Source organism: Chiloscyllium plagiosum, unplaced genomic scaffold (assembly GCF_037043375.1).
Source record: "Chiloscyllium plagiosum isolate Xiang-an unplaced genomic scaffold, Cpla_swu_hap1 HiC_scaffold_27, whole genome shotgun sequence".
Classification (NCBI taxonomy): Eukaryota; Metazoa; Chordata; class Chondrichthyes; order Orectolobiformes; family Hemiscylliidae; genus Chiloscyllium; species Chiloscyllium plagiosum.
The window spans coordinates 15,356,916-15,366,725 of NW_028270165.1; the positions used below are offsets into that span (position 1 = coordinate 15,356,916).

General features: G+C 46.5%; 1 non-coding gene across 1 annotated transcript; it reads right to left on the reverse strand.

The window, feature by feature from the left end:
* Positions 1–8,740: 8,740 nt before the first annotated feature.
* Positions 8,741–8,812, reverse strand: trnaw-cca (transfer RNA tryptophan (anticodon CCA)). Its single transcript has one exon. It is a non-coding gene; the product is annotated as a tRNA-Trp (tRNA).
* Between the last annotated feature and the right edge of the window lie 998 nt (positions 8,813–9,810).

The window sequence follows — 9,810 nt, forward strand, 5'->3', positions numbered from 1 at the left end:
CATCGTAATAGAAGCAGGAGTCAGCCATTTGGCCCATCCTGCCTGCTCCGCCATTCATTAAGGTTATGGCTGATCTATCCATCATTTCAGCTCCTCCTCCCTGCAGTGTCCCAACTATCCTTAATTCCCCAATTATGCAGAAACCCATCTAATTGTGTCTTGAGCTGCCTTCTCTGCTTCCTTGGGCAGAGACTTCCATAGTTTCACTACTCTCCAGGAAAAGCAGTTCCTCCTCATCTCTGTCCTAAATCTACTTCTCCTAGTCTTGGGGCCTAGTCTCATCTACCAGCAGAAATGACTGGATAGGGTAGGGTTTCATCCCCACAGTGCAATGAATTCCCACTTTCCACCAAATCCCAGAAGTACTCACTCAGTTGCTGTCTCACAAATGAAAGATTTCATTGTAACTTCTTCTGCTCTGAGTAAGGGCAAAACATTTTTGAAAGCTGCTCTGAAAGTCCAGTCTTTACTGTCTGAAAATATGTTGCCCCTCAGGTCCCTTTCCATACTCACCTTAAACTTCTGCCCCTTTAGTTCTGGACTCCCCGACCATGGAGAAAAGACCTTGGGTATTCACCCTATCCATGCCCCTTATAAACTTCTTTAAAGGTTACCACTCAGCCTCTGATGCTCCAAAGAAAATATCTCCCTGGTCTGTTCAGCCCCTTCCTGCAGCTCAACCGTCCAAATCTGGCAACAGCCTTCTAAATATTTTCTGACCCCTCTCAAAGTTTCATAACATCTTTCCTACATCAGAGAGACCAGAATTGAATGCAGTATTCCAAAAGTGGCCTAACCAATGTCCTGTACAGCCGCAAAATGATCTCCCAGTTCCTATACTGAATGCTCTGACTAATAAAGGAAAGCATACCAAACACCTTGTTCACTATACTGTCTGTGTAAGACTCCTCCTTCAAGGAACTATGAACCTGCACTCCAAGGTCTCTTTGTTCTGCGACACTCCCCTTAACTGTGTCAGTCCTGCCTGGATTGCTGGACCAAAATGCAACATCTCACATTTCTCTGAATTAAACCCTATCTGCACTCCTTGGCCCATCCGATCAATTCTAATTTATGCTAAACTCTCTTTCCTCTCTTATTCCCTAGAGGCTGAAAATCTCTGTCCCACATACTCTCCCTCCATTCTCTCATTGCTGAACCTAATCCCTGCTGTACCTCATCCTGAAGAGTCTGTTTCATGCTGATTAACAGGCCCACACTCAGGGTGATCTAATGGAAACAAACAGAATACTGAATGGCCTGGACAGAGTAGACTTTCAGAGGATGTTTCCATTGGTAGGAGAGACTAGGACTCGAGGGCACAGCCTTCGAGTAAAGGGAAGGCATTTTAGAACGCAGATAAGGAGAAACTTCTTCAGTGAAAGAGTGGTGAATCTATGGAATTCTTTTCTACAGAAGGTTGTAGAGGCCAGGTCACTGAGGATATTTAAGACTGAGGTAGATAGGTTCCTGAGTCTCATGGGGATGGAGAGTTCCAGGGAGAGCGTGGGAGAATGGGGTTGAGAAACCTATCAGCCACGATTGAATGGTATGAACAGACCTGATGGGCTGAATGGCCTAATTTCTGCTCCTATGTCTTATGGTCTCTTGTTGTACTGGCCACAGTGAGAGAATCGGGAGCAGGAGTTGGCCATTTTGTCTTTCGAGCCTGCACAAGTATTGAACAGATCATAATTGAATATGGATCTACTTACATCTAGGTGAATATGCTGGAACTTTTTCACTGGACCATAGGAGGTTGAGAGGTGACCTTATTGAGGTTTATAAAATCACGAGGGGCATAGATGAGGTCAATATCAGCTGTTGTTTCAAGAATAGGGAGCAATCTTTTTAAAGGTGAGAGGAGAAAAATTTTAAAAAGACATGAGGAGCACATAGACTGGAGTGTGTGTCAAATGAATGTCCAGAGGAAGTACTGAATGCAGGTATAGTAACAACATTTAAAATAAATTTGAATAAGTGCATGAATAGAAACGTTTCAGAAGGATATGGGCCAAACATTGGCAGTTGGGACTAGTTTAGTTTGTGAATATAGTCAGCATGGACCAGTTGGACTGAAGGGTCTGTTTCTGTGCTGTATGACTGTAACTGTTCTATACTGGTCTTAAAACCATTTTCTTGCCTTCCCCCAAAACCATCCACTTCTTTGTTCATCAAAAGTCAAATGAACTCAGCCTTGAATACATTCAGTAACCGACCTAACTGCTGAAAGACATCCACACTTCTGAACTCAATTCCTCTTGCTAATACATCACTTGCTTTGCTCATTGCTTGCTGCACCTGTCTGACAACTGGCAGTAACTGGTTTCGAAGGACGCCGAGGCCCCTTTGTCCATCCACACATCTTTCCTGATGAAGAGCTCGTGCCCGAAACGTCGACTCTCCTCCTCAGTTGCTGCCTTACCTGCTGTGGTTTGCCAGCGCCACACTTTTCAACTTTGATCTCCAGCTTCTCACTTTCGCCTCATCTCAACATATCACTACATAAACAATGCACCTCCTTTCTGCTTTTTTTTTTACATACATCAAAGGCTATACCTTCACGTTGTGGCACTGCGTTTGCAAAGTGACACACAGACCTGGATCAACTTTTCCAGAGTCTGTCCCCTCCCTCGATTCACTCTTTCCTTTCAGGTGCTACAAACCAATAATTGAACCACAGAATGAAAAGAAAATGGAAAACGTGGTGACAAAAACACTCTTATACTCACAAATTTTACACAGAGGAAGGAATTTATAGTCCGGAGTGAGGTTTAATCTTCATTCAGTGACAAAAGAACAGCATCAGCTGCTTCAGAGCTCACGGCCCAACTTCCGCATTTCGACAACGGCCGACTCTGATTGGCAGGAGGACCAGACTCCTTCGGATCCTCCAGGGTTCTCCATTGGTCCACGGAAAGGAGCTCGTGCGCCTTTTCTGCGGACACCCAGGAGTATGCGCAGTATTTTGCTGACACCGGCAGACATGCGCAGTGATTACTGACACCGCAGAGCATGCTCAATATGCTCCGTCACGATGCTGGTGTTACTGACAAATTTTAGAGTTAAAAATCACAAAACACCTGGTTATAGTCCAACAGGCTTATTTGGAAGGACGGGTTTTTGGAGCGCTGCTCCTCCATCAGGTGGTTGTGGAGTATAACATGGTAACACAGAATTTATGATCTTCTGTACTATTACTCCACAACCGCCTGATGAAGGAGCCACGCTCCGAAAGCTAAGTGTTTCTAAACAAGCCGATTGGACTGTAACCTGGTGTTGGGTGATTTTTAACTTTGTACACCCCAGTCCAACACGGTCACCTCTAGATCATGACAAATTTTAAGTGTCCAAATGCGAATACGAGAGAAAAATGCCAACGCCATTTTTTTTTGCCGAAATGTTTTTTTTCCCCTGTGCCTCGACGTTTTATTCCTTTTGCATTTTGTCTGGCTGCTTAACGTTCCTGCCTTTTCCCCAGGGTAGAGGTATTCCAAAACTAGAGGGTAAAGGTTTAGGGTGAGGAGGAAAGATTTGAAGAGATTCAAAAGACTCGGCATAGAACATTCACCCCCTACAGGGCGAAAGTGACGACTTGCAGATGCTGGAGATTAGGGTCGAGAGTGTGTGCTGGAAAAGCACAGCAGGTCAGGCAGCGTGCGAGGAGCAGGAGAATCGACGTTTCCGGCAAACCCCTTCATCAGGAAATAGCTATGTGGAATTGCAGAGCTGTAGCACAATCGAGTGGGTCTGGATGGGATGCTGTTGGGAAGGTCGGTGTGAATGGCCTGTAGGGATGATATGATTCCACTGCCTTAGCCACGCGTATATTGAGAAATGATTGCCCCAAGTCTGCTGTGGGAGGAGTGGGTTCGTTCGTGGGACACTGATACCAGTTCTGGGGAAGGTAGGATTGTGCTGTCTCTCTCTTCACACTCTGCCCCCCCTGTCCATTTTCTCCCCACCCACTGCTCCCTGCCCATTCTCTCATCTCACACTGCATCCCCATTCTCTCCCCATAACCCTCTGAACCCCAGTCCTTCTCTACCTCCCAACTTCTGTCCCCCTCTCCATTTGTCTCCCTTCTCCACCCCCACCAGCCCCCCTCCCCTTCCTTTCTGGTGCCTGAGCACTCTTTGATCGCTTTATCAAGCCCTTTTGAGGAGAGAGAGAGAATAGGTGGTGACGATTCTACCTGGGAAACAGGGTGTGCGAGAATTGACTGATTTTTAAAATTGAGAATAGTTAAAATCATATATTCAGAAACGTTGTTAAAGTCTGGAAGAATGTTCTTTTTTAAAAAAAACAAGCTGTAGAAATCTTTCCGAAACTTGCATTGATATATGCACAGTTAGGCCACAACCAAGGACAGGCTGTAAGAGTGAATGAGTGAATAAAAGACAAGTCCCACCTCGCCCATGAGGAGAAAGTAAGAACTGCAGATGCTGGAGATCAGAGTCGAGAGTGTGGTGTTGAAAAAGCACAGCAGGTCAGGCAGCATCCAAGGAGCAGGAGAATCAACGTTTCAGACATAAGCCCTTAACCTTGCCCTCTCCAGTGTGTGTTGTGAAACTGCTTAACTGCTTAATCATTTCTAGTGGCCGAGCAGAGGCTGATAACAAGTTTGGAACACACGAGAATGACCTCAGCTGAGACCTTGGATTCATGTCTCACTACAGGAGACCCAGCTACACAATACACACACAAACTCTCTCTCTCACACACACACACAAACACACATACATACACACACACAAACACACACACTCAAGTACCCATACGGTCGTGCAGACCCTCTCTGATAGACAGGCTCTCTCTCAGACACACATTGATACACCCCTCACACTCACATCCATGCACACACCTTCTCACACAATTATACTCCATCACACGCACACTTTACCCAGCGTGCACACGCACACACACAGACGCTCTGTCTCATGCATGCACTCACACAGAAGTCTTTGGGGTGAATTGCATTTGCAGGATTATATTTTTGGAAATAGAACCAATCTGACTCAAGACTGGGATACAGAAAGACTAACCTCACAGCTCTCATGCGTTGTCTGACCTGAGGCGTCACCTCCCTTTACAAAACATTAAGTTACCTGGAGAATGTTACTAAAAAGAAGTTCTGGGATTTACAGATTAATGAACCGAAATCTGCAACCCATTTTAAAAGATGAAAGACTTAACAGGTTTCTTCAATATATCATTTATGTTGCATGACACGATAATTTATTGCTATATATTCTGTGTCTTACCATCCTACTCAACAGCTATCTGATGAAGGAACAGCGCTCCAAAACCTAGTGCTTCCAAATATACCTGTTGGACTATACCCTGGTGTTTGTGTCATTTTAAAACTTTGTTTCCAGTGAATACAACCCACACCTCCCACTGTTGCCAGGAAACTTTGCAATGCCAATGAAACAATAAACCTGCAGTCCTGAAAGATTTACAATTTCGAACAATACTAGCTACTCATTCACTGCTCCTTCTGAGACCGACACTGGAAACTCGGTGCTGGTGGCTGAAAGAAATGAGAAGCTGTTGGATCTCACAGCTTTCAATGAGAGTTTAAGCCTGACAGGATGTTCAGGTAGCCTTACTGCGACCCAATTTTGTTACAGCTTCAGATCTCCACATCACAAGGCGTACAAAAAGTAGCTTTTCTTTAAAAAAAGCACCTCAAGCTCAAAGTGCACACACTCACCGCCACTCCCCCCACCACACTTTCTTTATTATTGGTCAGTTGAGTTGTCCCTTTGTAACTGGATCCTTCGTACAGCCGGGTAAAGCATGCAGCTGGTACGACTGAGTGAATCCTTTCCCGCAACGGCAGTTTCCATCACTGAAAAGGACATGAGTGAATCAGATGGGTTTTTGCCCTCTGAAAATGGTTTCATCCTTAGATTCTGAAGTCCAGACTACTGACCGAATCCCAATTCTGCCATCTGCCGCGACGGGATTCGAACCTGAGAGTCCCCAGAGCTGGGTTGTTAGCGGCGCTCGGCCATCGCTCCTTCCATCCCCCTGCGATGGCACGTGAACGCGCTGGTGCCTCCCCAGGTGGGAGGAGCAGGTGACGCACTCCCGGCACTGACAGCAGGTGAACGGCCTCTCTCCGGTGTGGACCAACTGGTGGGTCAGCAGTGCAGCTGACTGAGTGAACCCCCTCCCGTACATGGGGCAGTGAATGGCTTCTCTCACTTGTGGACCCACTTGTGCGTCTCCAGATGGCTGATCCGACTGAAGCCCTTCCTGCACACCGAGCAGGTGAATGGCCTCTCCCCGCTGTGAATACGTCTGTGGGTTTCCAGCAGGGATGGGGAAGGGAATCCTTTCCCTCAGTGAAATCACAGTTCGACCAACAGAATGTCGGAAGTTAGAAAAAGTTTATATTTACACAGCCTCCATCCGTCTGCGCAACACCATATAAGGCGACAGCAGTGGAGATCTTTGACATCAGTCTCGAACGTGCATGCCACGCGCCAAACGAAAGGCTGAGGGGGGCTGTGGAAAGCGATGCTGTGCTTGGGAGCCGAGTCGTGCAGCGGGAGCGTGCTGGACCCATAACTCAGAGGTCGATGGATCGAAGCCATCCTCTGCTTTTGTTCAGTGCCTCCTGGAGCGACTTTCCTTTGTGATGGTATCCTGTCCAGCATCTTGCCTTTCAAACCACTTCCTGAATGTCTCTCCTGGCGCTCTATTCTTTTCCTTGCCATGTCATTTGCTTCCCAATACTTAGAGTATCTGAGCTGGATATGTCACATCTAAACACAAGTCAAACACAGTTGCGCTGGCACCCTTGTGGAGCTCTGAGTTGTCTTGTCGTGTTCTCTGTCCGTGTGTCCTGATCTCGTGTGAAACCTCTTCTCTCAGATGGCAATGAACCGGTGAAGATGAAACACATGACTTGCTGTTTTTGTCCATTTCCTGCAGTAAAGAAACCAACAGCCGTGTAATAAAAGACTTTCTGCAGGATTGCTGTGTCAAGACAAATTCTGAATACCAAGCAGGCTGCACAGAAATGTACTCATATCAATTTACCTTAGGGAAGAGTCTCCAGTGTCCATTTCTCTCTGTCCCGGCAGCACAGCATCTTTCTATCTCTCCGTTAACAAGACCTTTGGAACAAGTTCAAAGTTGCCCATTTCCTTCGCATAACTGTAACTGACTTATCCTGCATCACGTAATAGTGTGAGGCAGCAGAAGAGTGAATGGGCTCTGCCTTCCACCAGCACAGCTTGCAAGTAGAAACGAAATGGTTCAATTATCCACCAGTGGAGAGGGCCCGGTCCCTGGGGACGGGACAAACAGCAGCGTCCTAGGAGCAGGGAGACAGATTGAGAAGCAGATGTTCCTGAAACTCTTCCCTACTTGCAATTCTGTGAGCAATGTACAATGTATTTCGTACTGAGCAAGTCTCAGCTGCTTCCGGAGGTGGCTGCACCCACGGCTGGTGGCTCGTTAGTCTGGGGTATGATTCTAGCTTTGGGTCTTCGAGCATATGCAGCCGCGTGAGAATTCCCGGGTTCCAATCCCAGGCGAACCATCATTCCTTAAATTGATCTGAGCAAAAATACCTGATGAATTTTCTCAAAAAGCCGCTTTGTTAAATAAGATCGGACTGCCTGAATTAGAGACGGCGCAGAGCTGCCATTGCAGTGAACACGGCGAAGGGTAACACTTGTTCAAAGTGAAAACAAGTATTGCCGATTTTTCGCCCGAGCAATCCGAGTCTGAATGAATCCTCCACCTGTATTCCGCTCAATTCTGAGGGTGACACTTCAGGAAGCGGGGAAGTGAAGTGATTACAGACAGCTCTGAACAAGTTAACGTGAATGGTACCGTCCTGAGGAATGTCAGCAATGAAGGGAGATTGGAAAGTTTGGGGCAGCTCTCTTTGGAGAACAGAGGGCTGAAAGCTGGTCTGATTGAAGTTTTCCACGTCATGAGGGTTTTAGACAGAGGAAATGATGCAGTGAAAATGCTCCCAGGACTGAAAGGATCGAGAATGATTTGGCAGATGTGACAATATGCAGATTTACAGGGAGAAGGCGACAAAATGAGACACTTATTTACATATTGTGTTGAGCCTGGTGAAGGTGAAACACATCAGTTGCGGTGTGTTCCATGTGCAGGAGGCCCTGCAGTAATTCCCCACGCTGTTTCACACAGCAGCATCCTCTCGGTGAATTACTCTTGGCAAAAAAATCGATTGAACCAAATCAGTGTCCGCCACTGGATTTTACTGACACCGTTTATAAAATTCAGGCTCACCGTTAATGTGGAGAGAGGCCGTCAGACTAGAGTTTCTGCTTCTCCTGTTGAATAAAGATAATTTTAACTGTGTCCAGTGAAAGAAAGGATTTGCTGTTGGTGGGAAACATTTCTATCTGAACTCGCTAACACTCTCCTGATAGATTGAAACATAAAGCTGGGAGTCTCTGGATTATGTTGTAAAAATATCGGTATTACGTTATTCACACCGCGCTGTCACCAACTGAACGAAGCCCAGAGGGAGACGGTTGTGTTTAAATCCCGTGATGAACTGGGGGAGCTGAGCATTTACCCAAACAATGGGCACACCACCTCCATGACACAGTGTTCACAAATCAAACTGACAGCGAAGCTTCACGTGTGATCGAAAATTTCCGTAAAGAAGATTTGGCTCAACAGATATCCGGAGAGAATTACTCCTTTCTTGATTTGAAATGTAAGAAGATGACGTTAGTGAGCCTGACGTGATTCGAACACGCAACCTTCTGATCTGGAGTCAGACGCGCTACCGTTGCGCCACAAACTCACAGATCGCCCGTGACTTCTATTCATGCTTCAGGGAAGTGATCGCAGTGCAATGATTTTACGTTATGAGTAACAACGGAGATCAACAGTTCATGTCTGTTCTGTCTCTGCCCCCTCTCCTTCTGTCTCTCGAAGTAATTTCCAACTCTACCTCAATAAAAAGCTGAAAGAACTGTGGATGCTGCATATCTGAAACAAAAAACAGGAGTTGCCGGTGACCCTTCCACAGAACTGATGGTGATTGGGAAAACGTTGGTTTATATGCAGGAGATATTGTGGGAGGAAGGCGGATGAATAAATGATAGATCAGGGCAGAGCCCAAAGCGAGGGAAGAACTGTTGGACAGGAAAGGGAGTTGATAACGATCTGCGTGGGAGGGTGAATGGAGACTGTTCGTGGCTAAGAATAGGTAGTGTGTAATGACAGAGTCTGTGATAACAAGGCTTGGTGTGTGTGGAAGGGACGAGGATACGATGCATTTCAGGCCCGAGAATTATTGAATTCGATATTGGGACCGGGATGTATGCTCCCCAAGTGTAATATTCGGTGCTCTTCGTTCTGCTGGTGCTGAGCTTCGCTGGAACACTACAGCAAACCTGAGACAGAGATGTTGGCCAGGAACAGGGTGGGGTGTGGAATTGGCAGGCAACTGGAAGCTCAAGGTCTTTTTTGCAGGTAGAACGTAGATGTTCTGTACAGCAGTCACCCAGTTTATGCTTCGTTTTCCCCAATGTAGATGAGACCACATTATGAGCAGCAACTGCAGTCGACTGGGTTGTGGGAAGTGCAGGTCAAGTGCTGCTTCACCTGGAAGGTAAGTTTGGACCCTTGGATAGAGAGGAGGGAGCAGGTAAATGGGCTGGTGTCACACATTCGGCAGTTGCAGGGGAAAGTGCCGTTGGACTATTGGGGTGGGAATGGGGTTAGGCTTGGTGGGAATGAAGGAAGAGTGGACCCAAGGTATAACTCCTGCCCATTTTCCTATCTGCCAAATAGAGG